General features: G+C 41.8%; 1 protein-coding gene and 1 long non-coding RNA gene across 5 annotated transcripts in view; one reads left to right on the top strand and one right to left on the bottom strand.

Moving 5' to 3' along the window:
- The window catches only part of LOC138664220 (uncharacterized), a 63,391-nt gene extending 45,193 nt beyond the window's left edge, over positions 1–18,198 (bottom strand). The window contains exon 1 of the long non-coding RNA XR_011318306.1: positions 18,146–18,198. This is a non-coding gene — a long non-coding RNA (uncharacterized lncRNA). The remainder of the gene's footprint in view (positions 1–18,145) is intronic.
- Positions 18,199–21,187: 2,989 nt separating this feature from the next.
- SLC39A11 (solute carrier family 39 member 11) overlaps positions 21,188–22,010 on the top strand; it is a 724,893-nt gene continuing 724,070 nt past the window's right edge. For 2 of the 4 annotated variants that reach the window (XM_069750717.1, XM_069750716.1), the window contains exon 1: positions 21,188–21,255. The gene's annotated coding sequence lies outside the window, so the exon portion shown is untranslated. The remainder of the gene's footprint in view (positions 21,256–22,010) is intronic. The other 2 variants (XM_069750719.1, XM_069750718.1) reach the window with 1 other exon arrangement.

Genomic DNA, 22,010 nt, shown 5'->3' with positions numbered 1-22,010 from the left:
ATATAACAAAGACACATCTGACTTCTCACATTTTCAGCACTGTCCCCAAAAGGACTATTCACATCTCGCACAAATTCATCACCCTGCTGATACCCCAATGCTGAGCCGCTGCTCAGGGCGTTAAACTAGAAGAAGAGGGGACGGGAAGAAAAACATTAGACTCGAACAAAGACGACCCAGGAAAACATACTCAGAAGGGAGGTAAGAACATTTCTAAAACAATCCACAGTGAGGAGATTGGAACAAAACAAAATCCTCTAAACTGCATGCTCGCAAACGCCAGAAGCCTGACAAACAAGATGGAAGAACTAGAAGCAGAAATATCTACAGGTAACTTTGACATAGTGGGAATAACCGAGACATGGTTAGATGAAAGCTATGACTGGGCAGTTAACTTACAGGGTTACAGTCTGTTTAGAAAGGATCGTAAAAATCGGAGAGGAGGAGGGGTTTGTCTCTATGTAAAGTCTTGTCTAAAGTCCACTTTAAGGGAGGATATTAGCGAAGGGAATGAGGATGTCGAGTCCATATGGGTTGAAATTCATGGAGGGAAAAATGGTAACAAAATTCTCATTGGGGTCTGTTACAAACCCCCAAATATAACAGAAAGCATGGAAAGTCTACTTCTAAAGCAGATAGATGAAGCTGCAACCCATAATGAGGTCCTGGTTATGGGGGACTTAAACTACCCGGATATTAACTGGGAAACAGAAACCTGTGAAACCCATAAAGGCAACAGGTTTCTGCTAATAACCAAGAAAAATTATCTTTCACAATTGGTGCAGAATCCAACCAGAGGAGCAGCACTTTTAGACCTAATACTATCTAATAGACCTGACAGAATAACAAATCTGCAGGTGGTTGGGCATTTAGGAAATAGCGACCACAATATTGTGCAGTTTCACCTGTCTTTCACTAGGGGGACTTGTCAGGGAGTCACAAAAACATTGAACTTTAGGAAGGCAAAGTTTGAACAGCTTAGAGATGCCTTTAATCTGGTAGACTGGGACAATATCCTCAGAAATGAGAATACAGATAATAAATGGGAAATGTTTAAGAACATCCTAAATAGGCAGTGTAAGCGGTTTATACCTTGTGGGAATAAAAGGACTAGAAATAGGAAAAACCCAATGTGGCTAAACAAAGAAGTAAGACAGGCAATTAACAGTAAAAAGAAAGCATTTGCACTACTAAAGCAGGATGGCACCATTGAAGCTCTAAAAAACTATAGGGAGAAAAATACTTTATCTAAAAAACTAATTAAAGCTGCCAAAAAGGAAACAGAGAAGCACATTGCTAAGGAGAGTAAAACTAATCCCAAGCTGTTCTTCAACTATATCAATAGTAAAAGAATAAAAACTGAAAATGTAGGCCCCTTAAAAAATAGTGAGGAAAGAATGGTTGTAGATGACGAGGAAAAAGCTAACATATTAAACACCTTCTTCTCCACGGTATTCACGGTGGAAAATGAAATGCTAGGTGAAATCCCAAGAAACAATGAAAACCCTATATTAAGAGTCACCAATCTAACCCAAGAAGAGGTGCGAAACCGGCTAAATAAGATTAAAATAGATAAATCTCCGGGTCCGGATGGCATACACCCACGAGTACTAAGAGAACTAAGTAATGTAATAGATAAACCATTAATTCTTATTTTTAGTGACTCTATAGCGACAGGGTCTGTTCCGCAGGACTGGCGCATAGCAAATGTGGTGCCAATATTCAAAAAGGGCTCTAAAAGTGAACCTGGAAATTATAGGCCAGTAAGTCTAACCTCTATTGTTGGTAAAATATTTGAAGGGTTTCTGAGGGATGTTATTCTGGATTATCTCAATGAGAATAACTGTTTAACTCCATATCAGCATGGGTTTATGAGAAATCGCTCCTGTCAAACCAATCTAATCAGTTTTTATGAAGAGGTAAGCTATAGACTGGACCACGGTGAGTCATTGGACGTGGTATATCTCGATTTTTCCAAAGCGTTTGATACCGTGCCGCACAAGAGGTTGGTACACAAAATGAGAATGCTTGGTCTGGGGGAAAATGTGTGTAAATGGGTTAGTAACTGGCTTAGTGATAGAAAGCAGAGGGTGGTTATAAATGGTATAGTCTCTAACTGGGTCGCTGTGACCAGTGGGGTACCGCAGGGGTCAGTATTGGGACCTGTTCTCTTCAACATATTCATTAATGATCTGGTAGAAGGTTTACACAGTAAAATATCGATATTTGCAGATGATACAAAACTATGTAAAGCAGTTAATACAAGAGAAGATAGTATTCTGCTACAGATGGATCTGGATAAGTTGGAAACTTGGGCTGAAAGGTGGCAGATGAGGTTTAACAATGATAAATGTAAGGTTATACACATGGGAAGAGGGAATCAATATCACCATTACACACTGAACGGGAAACCACTGGGTAAATTTGACAGGGAGAAGGACTTGGGGATCCTAGTTAATGATAAACTTACCTGGAGCAGCCAGTGCCAGGCAGCAGCTGCCAAGGCAAACAGGATAATGGGGTGCATTAAAAGAGGTCTGGATACACATGATGAGAGCATTATACTGCCTCTGTACAAATCCCTAGTTAGACCGCACATGGAGTACTGTGTCCAGTTTTGGGCACCGGTGCTCAGGAAGGATATAATGGAACTAGAGAGAGTACAAAGGAGGGCAACAAAATTAATAAAGGGGATGGGAGAACTACAATACCCAGATAGATTAGCGAAATTAGGATTATTTAGTCTAGAAAAAAGACGACTGAGGGGCGATCTAATAACCATGTATAAGTATATAAGGGGACAATACAAATATCTCGCTGAGGATCTGTTTATACCAAGGAAGGTGACGGGCACAAGGGGGCATTCTTTGCGTCTGGAGGAGAGAAGGTTTTTCCACCAACATAGAAGAGGATTCTTTACTGTTAGGGCAGTGAGAATCTGGAATTGCTTGCCTGAGGAGGTGGTGATGGCGAACTCAGTCGAGGGGTTCAAGAGAGGCCTGGATGTCTTCCTGGAGCAGAACAATATTGTATCATACAATTATTAGGTTCTGTAGAAGGACGTAGATCTGGGGATTTATTATGATGGAATATAGGCTGAACTGGATGGACAAATGTCTTTTTTCGGCCTTACTAACTATGTTACTATGTTACTATGTATGTGTCCCTATTACTGCACCTGCTGTGCGGTTCTCTGTGCCCTCTAAATTCTAAAGCAACTCTCTATAATATAGTAAAACTGGGTGCAATTGCCCTAGAAAACAGTGCCCACATTTTGTCCCCTAGAAAGTAATATTGCATTTAGCCGATACAGTTGACCTTGCGATTATGGGCGGGGGTCCCACCTCCTGCTCAGGGACCCCATAGCGGCCAGGTGGCAGAGTAGGGAGATCGAATCTCCCTGCTCTGTCGCAGAATGTAACTTTATCGGCGCACTGTGCACGCCAATACAATTACAGTAGCGTAGTTCCGAGGGGCCCCTTCAGAGCATGGTCCACTCTGCCCCCCCCCCCCACCTGGTAGCTACTCTACTGGAGCCACTCCTTTGTGTGGTTATATTTTGGGTCATTGTCTTGCTGGAAGACCCAACTATAACACGCCTTGGAGGGAGGGAGGTTGTCATTCAGGATTTTACGGTATATGGCTCCATCCATTCTGCCATTGATGCCGTGAAGTAGTCCTGTGCCCTTAGCAGAGAAACATCCCAAAAGTCAATGTTTCCACCTCCATACTTTACAGTGGGGATGGTGTTCTTTGGGTCATAGGTAGCATTTCTCTTCCTCCAAACAAGGTGAGTTGAGTTAAAGCCAAAGAGCTAAATTTTTGTCTCATATGGCCACAGCACCTTCTCCCAATCACTCACAGAATCATCCAGGTGTTCAGTGGCAAACTTCATCTGCACATGTGCCTTCTTGAGCAGGGGGACCTTGCAGGCACTGCAGGATTTTAAGCCTTTACGGCGTAATGTGTTACCAATGGTTTTCTTAGTGACTGTGGCCCCAGCTGTCTTGAGATCATTAACAAGTTCCCCGTGTAGATTTAGGCTGATCTCTCACCTTCCTCATGATCAAGGATACCCCACGAGGTGAGATTTTGCATGGTGCCCCAGATCGATGTCGATTGACAGTCTTTTTGTATTTATTCCATTTTCTTACTATTGCACCAACAGTTGTCTCCTTCTCATCCATCATCTTACTAATGGTTTTGTAGCCCATTCGACCTTTTTCTAGGTCTATGATCTTGTCCTTGACATCCTTATAAAGATCTTTGATTTTGCCCATTTTGTAGAGGTTAGAGTCTGACTGATTAATTGAGTCTGTGGACAGGAGTCTTTTATAAAGGTTACTATGTAAGACAGCTGTCTTTAATGCTGGTATATATACACACATGTTGTCAAGATTGTTGGTACCCCTCAGTTCATGACAGAAAAACCCACAATGGTCACAGAAATAACTTTAATCTGACAAAAGTAATAATAAATAAAAGATCTATGAAAATGAACAAATGAAAGTCAGACATGCTTCCACAGAGTTTTTCTGTCATTAAACGAGGAGTACCAACAATTTTTACAACGTGTGTACAGTGACAGGGTCACTGGCACAATGCATAAAGGCAGATAAGTGTCACTCCGCATATTAGCATCAGTGATGTAAGACCAGAATAGTTTATCTGCAGAACACTATGTGGTGAGAGGGTTAAGTTATGTTATGAGCTGGTTTTAGTGGACCTCCATAGAGCGGGTGAGAGGGGGTCCACCGTATCTCCACCTGCAGAGTCCTGACGGGACCTGTGTGATGTCAAGGTCATGTGATCATCACATGGGGTGTTAAATACCTGGCCATGAAAGTCAGTGGGAGTGGTGTGCTGGGAGAGGTGGAACTCCCAAGTAGCTCCCGGTGGAGCTAAGTACGCTGTGTGTGTTGCCTGCAGTGACCAAATTCTTATTTTCCACCATAATTTGCAAAATAAATCTTGCCAAATCAGACAAGGTGATTTTCTGGATTTGTTTTCTCATTTTGACTCTCATAGTTGTGGTCTACCTATGATGTCAATTACAGGCCTCTCTCATCTTTTTAAGTGGGAGAACTTGCACAATTGGTGGCTGACTAAATACTTTTTTTTCCCCACTGTAAATATTCCCTCTTGACAAATGTGCAAAATGTATCAAAATACGATAGTACCAATAAAATATTTAAACAGTTCCAAAGAAAAAAACAAACCCTCATACAACTGTGTCAACAGATAATAAATTATTGTAAAATCAATAAAACTAAATAAAAAAAAAATAGTTATGGATCTTGAGATGAAATGAGATGAGAAAAAATTAATAAAAAGCTAATGAATAAATTATGTGTGCCTCTACATGGTGTCAATAAAAATTACAGCTCATTCTGATAAAAAAAAACAAACAAGCAAATAAAAAGAATCCCTCTTCTGACTACATTGACACCAGAATAAAAGGGTTATAGCTTGTCGAATGTGAAAATGAAAAAATGACATGGTTTTTAAAGAGTTATTCCCAGTGTGAGCAGGGGCCCAGATGCAACGAGCAGACAAGGACAATGCGGAAATAACCACTTAAACTGCTTATTTCTCAAGGGTGGTGGGAAATTTTGACAACTATAGTAACAATGAATAATAGCAAGAAAATTAATTACAGCATGAAAAATACAATATATATATATATATATATATATATATATATACACAATGAATCCTCAGGTTGCCTCTAACTATTATGATAGTCTCTTATTACCGTATATATATTCTTATACAGGGGTAATGATTTCAGTACTACGAGGCTAGAGTCATTGTACAACTTCTTCCTCTAACACAGGCCTTAGAGGAGGTCTTCGAATCTTCCCGCTAGGCTGAATGTCCTTCTGACAAAGTCTAACAACGTTTGTTGACCCGCCTTCACTTCAACTGGCCTTCTCCCTGTCTGTTGTACTAGCACAAGCCAATCTCCGTACCATATGTCAGTGCTGGAAGCAACGGCTCGGCTCATTCGTGCCTCCCATTAACCACCACAGGAGTTCACCCCTGAGCAGAGTCCCATCATGGATCTTCGGTGCTTGACTGATGGAGGATATTTTCCGTACCTGGCAGAATGAGAGCTGGGCCTCGTCTCTTAACTGGCGCAGGTCTGGCCTTTAGTTCTTGACTGGTATATTCTGGGTTATGGAGCTTGCCTAGCGCAGGTCTGGTCTTCGGGTCTTGACCAGAGGCATCTGGGTTCTTCTTCAAGGCGTGCCACATTTCCGCTGATTTGCGCTTCCTGTCATGGCCTCAGTGACCATTTTGGCAGGCGCTAATGCCACTCTGGGGAATCTCATCCTTTATGTTGCAGCCTCTTAAACCAGAATGGCAAGTTATCGAGAAGTCTGACTGCTGTCATTTTCAGTGCTCCTGAGAATGATGGTTTGGAGCCTCAAGAATGGGGCTCTACAGAGCTCCATCTTGAATGGAGAAGAGTTGCACATGTTCAGAGACTGCCTTAAATTGTTATTCTTAGCATTGAAGTAATCCCCTTTACAGGAGACCCTGGAGATCCTGAGAATAGGGGTTCTGGAGCCATGAGAACTGTAAATCCCCCTTTTTGAATGGAGCGAAGGTGCGTTTGCTCCACCCCCACTTTATTGTCTTTGCAACTGCTGAAAACAGTCGAACATAACATTCTGCTATCTCCAACAATCCCAAAGACAATGAAAAGAGAGGAGGTTGAAGCAGGTGCACCTCTCTTCCATACAAGAAAGAGATCTGCAGTTCTCGTGGCTCCAGAAAACCTTATTTCAGGATCGCTGGGGGTCCACTCTGAAAGGTGGTTCCTTTCCAATTCTGGGAATATTTAAGACTCAAACACATCTGCTGATTACAGAATTAAAAGATTTAGACATCGTCGTTTGTGTTCTATTTACCTAATTCTTGTAATTTTGTCTGTAAGGCATTCTTAAGTAATGAGGACTCATTTAATATTTCACCCCGTATACCTCCTACAGCCTCTGTGTATTACAGTGCATAACAAATTGCAGAATGAGTTATAAGTAAATATATCAGTATAGCTCTAAGGGCAAAGTCTGAAACCTTTATTTTTCTAAACAGATCAAAGTATATCTTTCATGTCTGGTATTTAAGCCATAGAGAAGAGTGGCCCTATTTCTAGGTAAATTTTTTGTACTAAGAAAGCCTGGGACTTGCACAAAAAATTCAGTCTAATACATTGTAAAAATCCCTGAGCTCCCCTTCTTCTGCCGCTCTTCTCCGTTTTGTGCTGCGTTGCTCCATTGCAGAGATATTCACATTTGTTTCTTCTGGAGCACACAATGTGAAATCTCACCCATTCCTCCCAGTTGCTGCCAATCACGGCTCAGCATTTGATCTAGCAGTCTATCAGTATCAGATTCTGCTGTAATTGGGTAGGAGGGGTTAAAGTCTAGATCAAATGCTGAGCCATGTTTGGCAACAACTGGGAGGAACAAAACTCTGAAGAAACACCCAGTTGTATTACATGCCGAGATTTCACATAGTGCGCTCCAGAAGAAACGAATGTTAATATCTCTGAAAAGGAACGACTCAGCACAAAACGGAAAAAAGTGGCAGAATCAGGGGAGCTCAGGGATTTTAAAAAGAGATTTAACTCAATTTATTTCAGCAAATAACAGGTCGGTTTTAACTTCATACTCCTGCAGAGTGGATGGACTGACTGTAGAGTATCTCAGTTCACTATCCATCTGCACATATTTTTTGTGCTTGTCCATATTCATTAAATCACTTCTCCCCATGCAGTCCCTATGACATATGTTGCACATCAAAAGCAATAAAGCATTGTCCATAACAATTTGCTTGAAAATAAGCATAAGACAAAACTTTTCCAGTTCCAATGATTCGCCATCTATTAGTCATAAACTCATTTTGTATTTTTGCTTTTATTCCCCCAGCCTTTCTAAGGTGATGCACAGCATTAACGCTCGTAACACATATGCAAATTTCTATGGAAACCAATTATAATTTTTCTCTCTTTTTATGATTTTTAGTGTTGTGCTAATGAAGCATTTATGTTCATTAGTCTTCTGCGTATGCGCTGCTCTCTTTGTTGTAGAGACTGTGCACATTAAGTTGTTTTATTGTAGGAGTTAACCTCTTCCCTGTCAATGCAAAGCTTTCACCCTGCGGCACCCGTAACTTTGCCTTTGGGCACGTTTACACCAGGACCATATCTCCTTGCATCATTTTTGAAACCCTAAAAACTAAGAAATCTGTACCTGGATACAAGTCCTATAATGATTCTTCCTATCCCGGATACTATGGACCTTCTCTATTATCTCCATTAGGATATATGCACACAGAGGTTTTCGAGGAATATTTTGGAGAGGGTCTCCTCCAAAAACTGTTGAAAAAAATCGCTAGCAAAAAAACAAACAGGCAAAACACTTAAAAACATATCAGTTTAATTTCTACTGTAAAAGCGATTTACTGGTCATATGTTCAGTCTCTTCAGTGTTTTTTCTTATGCTTCAGGTTTTGTAAAATGCACGATGGGAGAAAAGTAAGTGCATACCACTTTTTGAAGTGTCTCCTGATGGGAAAATGGCCAAAAATGTACACCGTCCATTCAAAACGGGTTAAGGAAAACAAATCTGCAAAAACGCCTTGAATTACTATATGCACATAGGAGCGCTCTCATCCCTTTCTCCTGTCTGCAGCGAGGGCTCACTACTGAGTGATCCTGTATGTGGCAGTCTATCACTGCAGACATGAGTGATGATAAGAGTGCATTCGTACGGACACTGTATGTGCCCACTAATCTGTCCCCTGCCGTGTCAACACACACATGAAGGCCTTGGTGAATCCTTGGTGTGGCTCAGTGCACCATTATGCACCCTCAATTACCATAACCTGGATTTCCTCTTAAGGTACCGTCACATTAAGCAACTTACCAACGGCAACGACAGCGATCCGTGACGTTGCAGCGTCCTGGATAGCGAGCTCTTTGTGTTTGACACGTAGCAGCGATCAGGATCCCGCTGTGCCATCGCTGGTCGGAGCTAGAAGTCCAGAACTTTATTTGGTCGTCAGGTCGGCGTGATTCGTTATGTTTGACAGCAAAAGCAACGACGCCAGCAACGTTTCTTCATGGAGCAAACAACCAGCGAGAACGATAAGTACGTCACTGGATCGCTCCTGCATCATTCTGGTGTTGCCGGTGTTTGACCTCTCCTAGCGACCTAAACAGCGACGTTGCAGCGATCGGCTCGTTGTCTATATCGCTGCAGCGTCGCTAAATGTGACGGTACCTTTAGCTGAAGAATGCTTGATAGCTTAATTGACAGCACTTACACTAAGCAAACAGGAAATGCAGATTATGCTAATTGAGGGGGCATAACAGTGAACTGAGCCCTTGGCCATACCAACAGCTTACCAAGAACCCCACATTTGCATATGTAATTAAATGTTATAAGTAGTGAAATCTATATACTACAGGTATGATTGGATTGACTCTTACCGGTGCAAAATATTTCATATGACTATATAAGTGGCTTAGTTTGAGTTTTGGGGTGACAGACCCCCTTAACGATAGCAGGTGCTGGAGGGTGCATAATACTAATGTATTTACCATATCTGGGACTTTACAACAACAGCCCAATTTTGCAATACATTTAAATAAATCTTTACACAGCTCTTCTATTATGTATTTATTAGTCTCATAAAATAACACTTTTGGAGAAAATGTAATGTTCCTCTGTTATTCCTTCTGGATATGTAATAATAATAATAATAATATTTATTGATATAGCACCATCATACTCATGTACACATATATTTTAAACCCATCACCAGATTGCAGGGTGTTATGATTCCTCTGATCGATAAGGTGGACCTACGCTCTCTGACAATGTCCATTGAGCGCTGGTAGCGCCAGACTGTGGAGGGATAACAAATAATGACCAATTATCAACGTGTTCGTACATTTTCAGGAGGAATAACAGAGGAATCGCACAACGCAGAGGCTTCAGAATAGTTATTTAAGGGGGAATAACAACATTTACTAAACCAGATATTTCAGGAGATCTGAACGGTTCCCCTTTCTTGGCAGAAGCTAAAGGTGCTGTTTCTCTTCCTTGATCCCCATCCATCATGGTTTGTAGGGGGCAGTTACAGACGATATATAATATATCAACCAGTAATGAAGGAGGAGGCACAACATCTGCTCAGGGGCTGCTTTTTCGATATCTCTTGGGATGCACTTGAATTAAGTTAAAGGTTCACTTGCTCTCGGCAGGTCCAATTGCTTTGCTTTCAAAGCAGCCTATTAGTGTAATTGGCTTTTCCGATACAAGCACCATTTAAGTAGCTATTTGTATGTATTTATGGTTCGTCTCAAGTGTTTACAGCGTATTCCATGGCAGAAAAATGATATTATAATGTTGTGGGCACTTTTATAGCTATATGGAGTGTCCTTCTGCTATACTGGTGGGCTACAATCTGAGAAATGAGCAGTGCAGAGGTTTAAAATCTTATTATAATAATTGTCCAGATATGTAGAAATAATAGAAAATTCCTTACTACCCAAGCGAATGCTCGCCTAAGAGTATGTTCACACTGCGTAATTGTCTGGCATTTTTTTTTACCTGCTCCTAAAATTATCAGAAAAGACTCACAAAATGCTTTAAAGGGACACTGTCACCTGAATTTGGAGGGAACAATCTTCAGCCATGGAGGCGGGGTTTTGGGGTTTTTGATTCACCCTTTCCTTACCCGCTGGCTGCATGCTGGCTGCAATATTGGATTGAAGTTCATTCTCTGTCCTCCGTAGTACATGCCTGCACAAGGCAATCTTACCTTGCCCAGGCGTGTACTATGGAGGACAGAGAATGAACTTCAATCCAATATTGCAGCCAGCATGCAGCCAGTGGGTAAGGAAAGGGTGAATCAAAAACCCCAAAACCCCACCTCTATGGCTGAAAATTGTTCCCTCCAAATTCAGGTGACAGTGTCCCTTTAAAGAATTGTCCTATTCATTTATATGGAAAAAATGACTTTACACTTTCTAAAATGCCCGGTGGGAGAAAAGTAAGTGAAGGTCACTTCTTTGAAGCAGTCTTGTCGGAAAATGCTGCAAACTAAGCATTGTCCAATTAAAAATCTGCATCCAAAATGCTAAAGGAAGAAAACGGTGTGTTCTGCCTGGAGCTCATCAGAACAAGCACTAAAAAAAAGTTCTAAAGAATGAACATCAATGTCAAAACACAAAGCCATCCACAACCTGTCTCCTCCATACATCTGTGACATGGTCTCCCGGTACTTACATACACGCAACCTTCGATCCTCACAAGATCTCCTCCTCTACTCCTCTCTTATCTTCTCTTCCCACAACCGCATCCAAGACTTCTCCCGTGCTTCCCCTATACTCTGGAACTCTCTACCCCAACACACCAGACTTTCACCTACCGCGGAAACCTTCAAAAGGAATCTGAAGACCCACCTCTTCCAACAAGCCTACAACCTGCAGTGATCCTCAGTCTACTGAACCGCCGCACAACCAGCTCTACCCTCTCCTAGTGTATCCTCACTCTTCCCCTGCAGACTGTGAGCCCTCGCGGGCAGGGTCCTCCCTCCTTCTGTACCTGTTAGTGCCTTGTTTTTTACTCATGTTTATTGAATTTGTCTATGTTTGCCCCTTTTCACATGTAAAGCGCCATGGAATAAATGGCGCTATAAAAATGTATAATAATAATAATAAAACGATTTGCTGTGCATATTGTTCTAGCAAAAAGAAGTGACCTGTCTATTCTTCTGCGCTTTCTGCTAGGAAGATGCCACTTTTTAAATATATATATATATATATATATATATATATATATATATAAAATAGAAAAAGCCACCAAGTAGGCATCTCAAAATACACTTTTAACCCATCAGGGTTTTCCTGAAGCATTTTCTTCTAAGTCACAAACAATAAGGGCACGCTGGCGTTTAAAACATGTCACGCGCAGTTTGTTATGCGCAATTGCAGAGAAACCCAGCAAAACTGGCAGCAAACTAGCAAAGGCGCAGCCACAGACGCAAATAATCTAGGACAGGAGGCACGAATAATCAGATTCGAAGACTGGACAGACGAAAAGGAGTAAAAGGATCCATTGGCAAATTTATGGTAAAAAGGTCATATATTCTTTATGATGTAATATATTAGCATAGTATATTCAGTAACTTGATATGCATTTTCTCATGTTTGATTTGTATCCTTTTTCTATTTTGATTTGCTCCAATGCTATGTAATATACAGTACAGACCAAAAGTTTGGACACACCTCATTTAAAGATTTTTCTGTATTTTCATGACTATGAAAATTGTAAATTCAAGCTGAATGCATCAAAACTATGAATTAATACATGTGGAATTATGTACTTAACAAAAAAGTGTGAAACAACTGAAAATATGTCTTATATTCTAGGTTCTTCAAAGTAGCCACCTTTTGCTTTGTTGACTGCTTTGCACACTCTTGGCATTCTCTTCATGAGCTTCAAGAGGTAGTCACCGGAAATGGTCTTCCAACAATCTTGAAGGAGTTCCCAGAGATGCTTAGCACTTGCTGGCCCTTTTGCCTTCACTCTGCGGTCCAGCTCACCCCAAACCATCTCGATTGGGTTCAGGTCTGGTGAGTGTGGAGGCCAGGTCATCTGGCGTAGCACCCCATCACTCTCCTTATTTGTCAAATAGCCCTTACACAGCCTGGAGGTGTGTTTGGGGTCATTGTCCTGTTGAAAAATAAATGATGGTCCAACTAAACGCAAACCGGATGGAATAGCATGCCGCTGAAAGATGCTGTGTTAGCCATGCTGGTTCAGTATGCCTACAATTTTGAATAAATCCCCAACAGTGTCACCAGCAAAGCACCCCCACACCATCACACCTCCTCCTCCATGCTTGGAACCAAAGATCTCAAATTTGGACTCATCAGACCAAAGCACAGATTTCCACTGGTCTAATTTCCATTCCTTGTGTTCTTTAGCCCAATCAAGTCTCTTCTGCTTGTTGCCTGTCCTTAGCAGTTGTTTCCTAGCAGCTATTTTACCATGAAGGCCTGCTGCCCAAAGTAGAGCTGTGTCTGCTGCTAGAACTCTATGTGGCATTGACCTGGTCTCTAATCTGAGCTGCTGTTAACCTGCGATTTCTGAGGCTGGTGACTCGGATAAACTTATCCTCAGAAGCAGAGGTGGCTCTTGGTCTTCCTTTTCTGGGTCGGTCCTCATGTGAGCTAGTTTCTTTGTAGCGCTTGATGGTTTTTGCAACTGCACTTGGGGACACTTTCAAAGTTTGCACAATTTTTCGGACTGACTGACCTTCATTTCTTAAAGTAATGATGGCCACTCGTTTTTCTTTACTTAGCTGCTTTTTTCTTGCCATAATGCAAATTCTAACAGTCTATTCAGTAGGACTATCAGCTGTGTATCCACCAGACTTCTGCTCAACACAACTGATGGTCCCAACCCCATTTATAAGGCAAGAAATCCCACTTATTAAACCTGACAGGGCACACCTGTGAAGTGAAAACCATTTCCAGTGACTACCTCTTGAAGCTCATCAAGAGAATGCCAAGAGTGTGCAAAGCAGTCATCAAAGCAAAAGGTGGCTACTTTAAAGAACCTAGAATATAAGACATAATTTCAGTTGTTTCACACTTTTTTTGTTAAGTATATAATTCCACATGTATTAATTCATAGTTTTGATGCCTTCAGTGGAATTTACAATTTTCATAGTCATGAAAATACAGAAAAATCTTTAAATGAGAAGGTGTGTCCAAACTTTTGGTCTGTACTGTATGCTAATTATGTTATGATGTCATATGCATAAGGGGTTAAACTTCTATATATTTCTTCTATTATTAACAATGCCACATTCTATGACTAAGGGATTCAGCCTGAAACGCGTCAGAATGGGCATTATTTTTTAAATTGTCTGGACAATTCATTTTTAATTATGTGAAAATACCTTTTTAGCAGAAATTTGCCTATTTCTCTTTTTTTCAGTTAATCTTCTGGCGGTCAACAGACTTGGATGCTAGTTATATCAGTGAGGGACAGCCGTCTATATAATGCACAGGGAGGTTTATATCTAATTTTTTTTTTGCATTTTCCCACAATACTGACAGTCTGTAATGCTATGGCCGGCGCCCCTGCATGGTGTCCCCCTCCCCGTAAAATCAGGGACATCGGTATACTCACCACCATGGTCCTGCGATGTGGTTTTCAGGCGTGTTCCTGCTTCCTGTGGCAGTGCGTGCTGTAGTTCCTGGCGGAGTGCCTAGTGTGCACGCGCTCCCCTGCTCTTAAAGGGGCAGGTCAGATATATTAAATGCCCTCAGCTTGTAGCTGAGAGGCAGTTAGTATAATTATGTACTCCTGTTGAATGGCTCTCAGACCATTGCTGGGAGTAATCCTGTATTAAAGACTGCCTCTCCCTTAGGGAGACAAAAAAAATGAGTTTAGTCATTAGGTAGTCTGGTGTTCAACCAGTGCAGTTGTGAAGTCCTCTGGTCCCAATGCGGCCAGTGTGCTGAACCTGAATCGCTGGTCCCAGTACGGCCAGTTCTGTTCCCAAAGTCCCCATTGTCTTGGTGCTGCCAGTGCTTGAATGGTGTCCCCTGATCCTGGTGCGGCCAGTGTCCTGAGCTCAAATCTCTTGTCCCAGTGCGGTCAGTGTCCTGAACCCTAATTCCTGGTTCTGGTGCGACCAGTGCTCTAAACCTGAATCCCTGGTCCCGGTGAGACCAGTGTCCTGAACCCAAATCCGTGGTCCCGGTGCGGCCAGTCCTGTATCCGAAGTCCCCTGGTCCCAATGCAGCAAGTCCTGTATCTGAAGTCCCCTAGTCACTGGTGTGCCCAGTCCTGTTCCCTAGGTCCCAGTGCGGCCAGTTCATGAACATCATTCCCCGGTCTGTGTGCAGCCGGTCCCTTATCCGGTATCTTAGACCGGTGTGTCTGAACATAACCCTAGTCCATGTCAGTGAACTTGACCTCTGTGATCAGCAGTTGCAGTACCGGGATCTGCCTAGGAGTGGTACCAGGCGGCTACCTGCAGGCCAGTTTGTCTCCAACATTAGGAGCTCCATTGAACACCTGGTAGCCACTTAGCTTCGCCTCTTCCTGGGCAGACTGGTCCTGTGGCACAGTTGGTCCACAAATCTATTTGCCCGCCGTTGGGCGTAACACAGTCCAGCATACTCCAGATCCAATAGGGCAGCCGAGTTGTCACTCACAGCGTCCTTAGGCCATATTGAGTGATGAAACCGTGACAGCGTGTTTGCCTGGCTCCATCCACCTCCGATACCACTGGAGTTTGGGCGAAGGGAGCTAGAACAGTTTTGTTTCAAGTGCAAGGAGCTTCAAGCTTTCCTTCCAATGTTGGTCACCTATTTTTAATATCAGTGGTCTGATATAAGTGTACTTTTCTTTTTGTACTGTGGTGGTTAGACCAGGAAATCAGGGCTGTGTCATTATATCTCACACATTGTTAAAATAAGCTGTTGTGGGGGAGTGTTCTCTTCCTGCTGTTTTGCTACTTGCTTATGATTGGGCAACTAATACAGGGGAAAAGAAGTACATGCCCCAGTGAAAACTGTCTGATAAAACCCAATTAGACTTTAAAAAAGTTAACTCACTAGGTGCCAAATACTTTGATTACTAACATCTCCGCAACGGAGAGTCAAAATTAAAAAAAAACATGTTTTATTCCGCTCTGCAGTGACTATTACATCATGCATCCAGTTCAACATGAAAATTTTTATGAAAAGTCCTTCTTAATGCATTTTTCATACATTTATTATGCAATCAATTGAATTGATAAAAAATCTGCAAAAATGTTGGTTTTAAAAGAAATAAAGAAATGTCAGAGAAAAAATGCAAAGAGTGAATGGGATTTTAGAGTTATTTTGCTAAAATACACTATCTTTTCCTGCACAAAATAAGAAAAAGAAATGCTATGTGTGAACAAGTCCTTAGCAAAAGCATAAGCTTTTTTTTTTTTTTTACCAGAAACAGCACTACTCTTGACTAAATAATAAACTGCAATACTGACACAGTAATAGACTAGAATGATGCTGCAGCTGGGCAAAACACTTATTTTTATATCTCCTTTAAGGCTGCTTTCACACATCAGTTCTTGCCGTCAGTCACAATTCGGCGAATTCTGAAAAAAAACGATCTGGCAAAAGTTGGCGCCGGATCCGTTTTTTTTTCACATAGACTTGTATTAGTGATGGATTGTGACGGATGGTCTCACGTTTCATCTATTTTTTTGCTGGATACGTCGCAATTTGGTTTTCCGGCGGGAGGAAAAACGGGACATAGTATCGTTTTTTGTGTCCGTCGAAAAAACGGACAGCGACGGATCTGTCGCCGTCCGTCGTTTGCTACAATGGGACCCTATGGCGCCGGATCTGTCAAATGATGGAATCCGGTGACGGATTCCTTTTTTTAACTCAGCATGCTCCAATTTTTTTAGGATCCAATTAACTGAATCAGCTAGTCGGATCCGTCGAAAAAACGTATCTGTTGCATCAGTTTTTCACAATCTGCAACGGATCTGTTTTTTTTTCAACATTCGACGGATTGTGCCTGATGGCAAAAAACTGATGTGTGAAAGCAGCCTTAGGTTGTAGCTTATAGCTTCATGCAATATTGGAAAAGTATTTATTCTTTCTTAAATTGTACTGCAATTCCAATTTTTGCGTGGTAACCTAAAGAATGGTCATTTAGTCAGAAGAACTAAAAAATTTGGCTTTGAGGTCAGGCAGTCAAATTTTTTTTCTTCCTCTAAGTTATACTCACAGCAGTGGCATAAATGAAGGTTGGTAGGTTGTCACCATGGAATTGCCAGACGAACAAAGGGTTTTGTACGTGTACCCAAGGCCCGAGATGAATTCCATCAGGTGATGTGAGTCGAAGGGCGGCGCAAACGATGCATGCCCAAAAAAGAAAAGCACAGCGCAGACGCCAGGTACGTTACTGAAGGCAGAGGAGGCGGCGCCCGGCACACGGAGGGGCCGACTGATGGCTGGGAGGCGGTTGTGTCCGGTGGAAAAGATGTGCTCCCCGGGCAGACTAAAGGTATGGGCGAAAATGATAAAAATTAATATTGCTGCGCTGGGAGCACAAAAAGAAGAGCCACCTTGACAGAATGCAGTATTAGTGTTGGACAAGGTGCCTCTTTTGGTTGTAAACGCAAGGGGGGGTGACAGGTTCCCTTTAAGTCTAATCTCCATGATATAAGACTCTCATCTGGGACATATCTAGTTTTCCGTCTCAGGCAGTGGGATTTGAGCTTAGTGACAGCCAAATGTTACTTTTAGTCGGAGATATTCCACTAGCCTACCTCCCCTCAAGTTGTGACACCGTTCCTGTCCCTGGGAAAGGACTGGTTGCCACTTCCTAAATTACTCTCTGCTACTGCAAATTTTTTACGTAGTTTTACTTCTAGAAGTTTTTAGATATAGTTCTGAACCTTGAGTTGAGATAGACATGAACTCTACATGACATTCTCTATTAGTGTATATTGTAAGTCAGCTGTTTAATTCATAGGAAAATGCTGATCTTTAAAAACATGAATCCCACATACTCTAAGCTTCTATCCACCCTGGTCTTTTTTTACTCATTTTTCCTTCAGCAGCATCAGTTATGTTTCATCTATTGTTCTTTTTCATCTTGTGATTTTCTTATTCTATTAAGAAGGAAAGCATTTTGAAACTAACCCAATCCTGACCCTAACAGGGCAAGAAGCCCTGCAGGCCCAATTAATCTCTGCCTGTCCCCTCTCTCATCTTTTCGCTAAGAAAGGGATTTTGGAGCATTAATTAATGCAATGTTCCCCTGTGGCCTTGGTCTGATGATGAGCAGCAATGGCGTCAAGTGGGTCTGAGAAACTGGGACGTGGTGCACAGAGATGTGGAGAGAGTTTGAGCAAGAATTCAGCTAAGATCAGAGGAATACAGAAATGTACATGCAATCTGGTATTTTTCAGCAAGGATGAAGTTAATCACAGAATTGCTAAAAGAGTAAATACAGTCTGATATGTTATGACAAGGTGGCTCTTTTAGTTATGATGCCTGCACATGCTGAAATAATCACTTATAAAATGTGCCCCCTCTTACCCTGAAATGTTCCTGGAGGCTGGTCTTTCCTTGCTGATCAGACGCAGCACAGCCGACACTCCGGGCCTGTGCGCTCCGGGCGCCGCCTCCTCAGCGCTGTTTTCAAATGAGCCCGCGCCTGCACTCTTTTCTCATGCCACCCTTTCCTTATCCGCTGGCTGCATGCTGGCCGCAATATTGGATTGAAGATCATTCTCTGTCCTCTGTAGTACACGCCTGCGCAAGGCAAGATTGCGCCAGCATGCAGCCAGCGGGTAAGGAAAGGGTGAATCAAACACCTGAAAACTCCGCCCATATGACCAAAAACCGATCCCGCCAAATTCAGGTGACAGGTTCCCTTTAATGGTTGGTAGGGGAACAAATACTAATTTCTCAATCTAAAATGCAAATACATTTACATAATTTATACAATGTAATTTTCTGGATTTTTTGATATTCTATCTCTCAATGTTAAAATTTACCTAGTCTTAAAATTATATATCGTGTATTTGTCAGTGGCAAACTTACAAAATCAAATTTCTCCCATTGTATTTCAAAGGCAAATTTCAGAATGCTTGGTTTGTAGGGGTAAGGATGATTCGCCTGATCATTCAGCTGTTGGCCATCTCAGCGACTCTCCCATTCATAGGAGCACTCGCTCGATCGAGCACTTCAATGTTTTCTATGAGAAAGCCTCTGACTGTCAAGTCGGCTGGCGGCTTTTCTCAGGGAGAACAATGTTATTAGCCTGCCTAAAATCAAGCCTGCATGATTGACATCTCCTCGACCAACGGTGGCTGGTGCTCCAATACACATTAGACCATTGGCTAAACCTGTCGATATTGGTGGGTTCAGCTGACACTAGTCTAATGTATACGGGGGCCTTAATGGACTTTTCTGCAAAGAGCTAATTTTTGGATGAAAGTTTAGCAATAAAAACGACCACCTTGTTAGTAGGACAATTCATCATCACACTCGTTGCCATGAAGTCCATTCTTTTGACCAGGAAACTTCTCTTATCACAATAATGACTTGGGTTGTTTGAGAACTTTGCCCCTTCAACACTTAGCACAGGTGGCTTTGTAACCCTCTGGGTCCTGACCATCACCAAGATTAGTAGATCCACTGATAAGTAGACATAGAGATAAAGGTTGACCAGAATCTGAAGAACATGGATGCTTTCTTTCAACTCTTAAAAGGTAACGACTCTTCTTGTGGAGATTAAGTAGTGTAAGGAGTCTTACCGGCAAAGTACCCTGGGGAAAAAAGTATGCAAATTAGCTTTCCTCTAGGAGGAAGACAACTTTCTCTCTAGTGCCACCTACAAGGGATGAGAACTGAGTGAAACAGTGCTGACAACAGATGGGTTTGTCATGGATATTGTCAAATAGTGCTGGTAAAAAAAAGCACGTCTGCATGGTATTATTAACATTTTCAGCTGTTCTTGAGATAGTAACACTATTCCTTTTGTTTACAGCTTGTCGCCTTGGGGACCGGCCACCACTGCGAGACAGCAGAACATGCGCAGTGTTTACAAGCTCTTTGGTGTTAATCCAGTAAGTACTGTTTTGAAGCTGGCCAGGATCGCTTATATCCTAATCCTGGGTCAGCTTCAGCACAGTGTTTAAAAGTTTTTGATAGAAGAGGTAGTCGGTCTCCTAGGCAACAAGCTGTAAACAAAACAAAAATAGAATTTCCACTTTTTAGTTGCCGCACTCTCCCCCCTAGAAATAAATAATAAAAATGTCATATGTACCCCAAATGGCCTCAATAAAAATATCAGCTCGGGAGGCAAATGCCTCACAATGCGTCGTTTTGCAGAAAAAACGCATCCTGCAAAACTGTTTGCAGGATGCGTTTTTTCCCCATAGACTTGCATTGACGACGCATTTGCGACGGATTGCTTTTGCGGACCGTCGGGAGAAAAAACGCTACATGTAACTTTTTTTCTCCTGACGGACCGCTTTTTCGGACCGCGCATGCGCGGCCGGAACTCCGCCCCCACCTCCCCGCACCTTACAATGGGGCAGCGGATGCGCTGGAAAAATGCATCCGCTGCACCCATTGTGCAATGCAGCAAACGCTAGCGTCGGAATCTCTCCCCGACGCATTGCGACGGGGAGATTCCGACGCTAGTGTGAAAGGAGCCTAAGCCCTCACAAAGCTCCATGGAAGGAAATAATAAAAAAAAGTTACACAATTTATTTTATCTTAAATGTATTTTTTACAAATTTCTGAAATTTTGTCACTAATAATAATAATAATAAAAATATAAAAGTCTGATATCTCTTCAACCATTAGTGACCTTGATAATCATGTTACAAGGACATTATTTTTTTTCACAATGAACACTGTAAAAACAAAACCCCCCAAATAACAATGCGGGATTTTTTTTTTTTTTTTTTGCATTTTCACACCACTTTTTCCAGGTATTCAGTACAGTATATGGTAAAATTAATAGTTTCATTCAAAATTACATCTGGTCCCGTAAAGAAACCCCAAAACAAGCTCTCATGTGGAAAAATTAAAAAGTTATAACACTTGAAACGATAGTGGCGAAAAAAAAACATGAAAATAAATTATCCAGCCATCAAAAAGTTAATTATAGTTATTTATATATTAAATAATACAATAACATTTGTGAAAAAAAGTTGATGGGAAAAAAATTACTAAGTTATTAATGTTGAAAGATAGTGATAGAAAAACTTGAAAAAAAAAAGATGTTGCTACGCAACTTGTTCCTGTACAGCCATTGTACTACTGTTCTTTCAGGAATGGATTTAACAGTTCCAGTAAGAAATTAATAAAACTTAATTAAATGTGCATTAATTACTTCCTCAGAATCCATTAAAGGGAGATGCACAGTTCATTACCATTGAGATTAGCATTTGCGCCCGCCCGCACGAATTGTTGCAATCTTTACATTTGCACCCGCCCAATATGTTTTTTTGGGGCGAATCCGTGAAACAAAGGATTAACAAGATTGACAACCGGCATATCCAATAATGTTTATCCCAGAGGCGGGGATTCAGAAGATTCCACCAATCGTGTTGCTTGAAGGGTGTTTCTGAGACACGTGGACAGAGAAAGCAGGAAGTTCCAAATAGCGGCGCTGGGTTGAAGCTGGACAGGTGCGTGTGGGTCTTTGGGCTACGGGTCGGGATAAAGTCCAAAATAGTATCATGACTGCGACATTTTACCCGTCGCATTTTATTGTGAGCTTGATAGTGGCGTAGCTTTGCTGTATTTCTCTTAAGCCGGTGGTTAATGATATTTGTGAATGAAACCGTCATTGTTAGAGCTGTGTATCGTCCTGTTGTCCAGTGTGGGGCATTCTGAGCCTCTGTTTACACGTGAGGCATTATATACTGCACATTTATGTCATGATATATGTTATATCCTGATAGTCCTGAGCTCTGGGATGTGGGAACGTGATTAAAAGTCGTCTTGGCTGCTTTGTGCCAAATTTTTACCTCAGAAAGTTAATAGAAATGCTGTAGTTGCCATGGAATGGCGCGGTTAGTAGTGACCACACCATTTTTTCCCACTGGGCTTCATTACAAGCGTGCGTATGTTCAGATTACCCCCAAAAAAATGGGACCGTGAGGAATCTGACATCATGGACGCCATCGGCAAGCGGCAGACTCCTCATAAAGGGAGCCCGATGGGTTTATTGGAAAAAGCACCTTCAAATCTTTGTGCTAGTTTTATATTGATTCTTCTTGTCAAATATGAAGCGTTTTGTGACAGTCTCCAGTGCAATTATGAACAAAGCGTTGCGGTCCTTTTAGACGAGTCAATAATTGGTGACAGTCACAGTTATCGGCCAACAAACACCCGATGATCAAGCAAAACACTTGATTGTCAGGTGCAATGATTTTTATGT

The sequence above is a fragment of the Ranitomeya imitator genome, chromosome 2, assembly GCF_032444005.1.
Source record: "Ranitomeya imitator isolate aRanImi1 chromosome 2, aRanImi1.pri, whole genome shotgun sequence".
NCBI classification, from domain to species: Eukaryota; Metazoa; Chordata; class Amphibia; order Anura; family Dendrobatidae; genus Ranitomeya; species Ranitomeya imitator.
The sequence above is the reverse complement of the archived record's forward strand: the minus strand, read 5'-3'. Positions and strand labels throughout refer to the sequence as shown.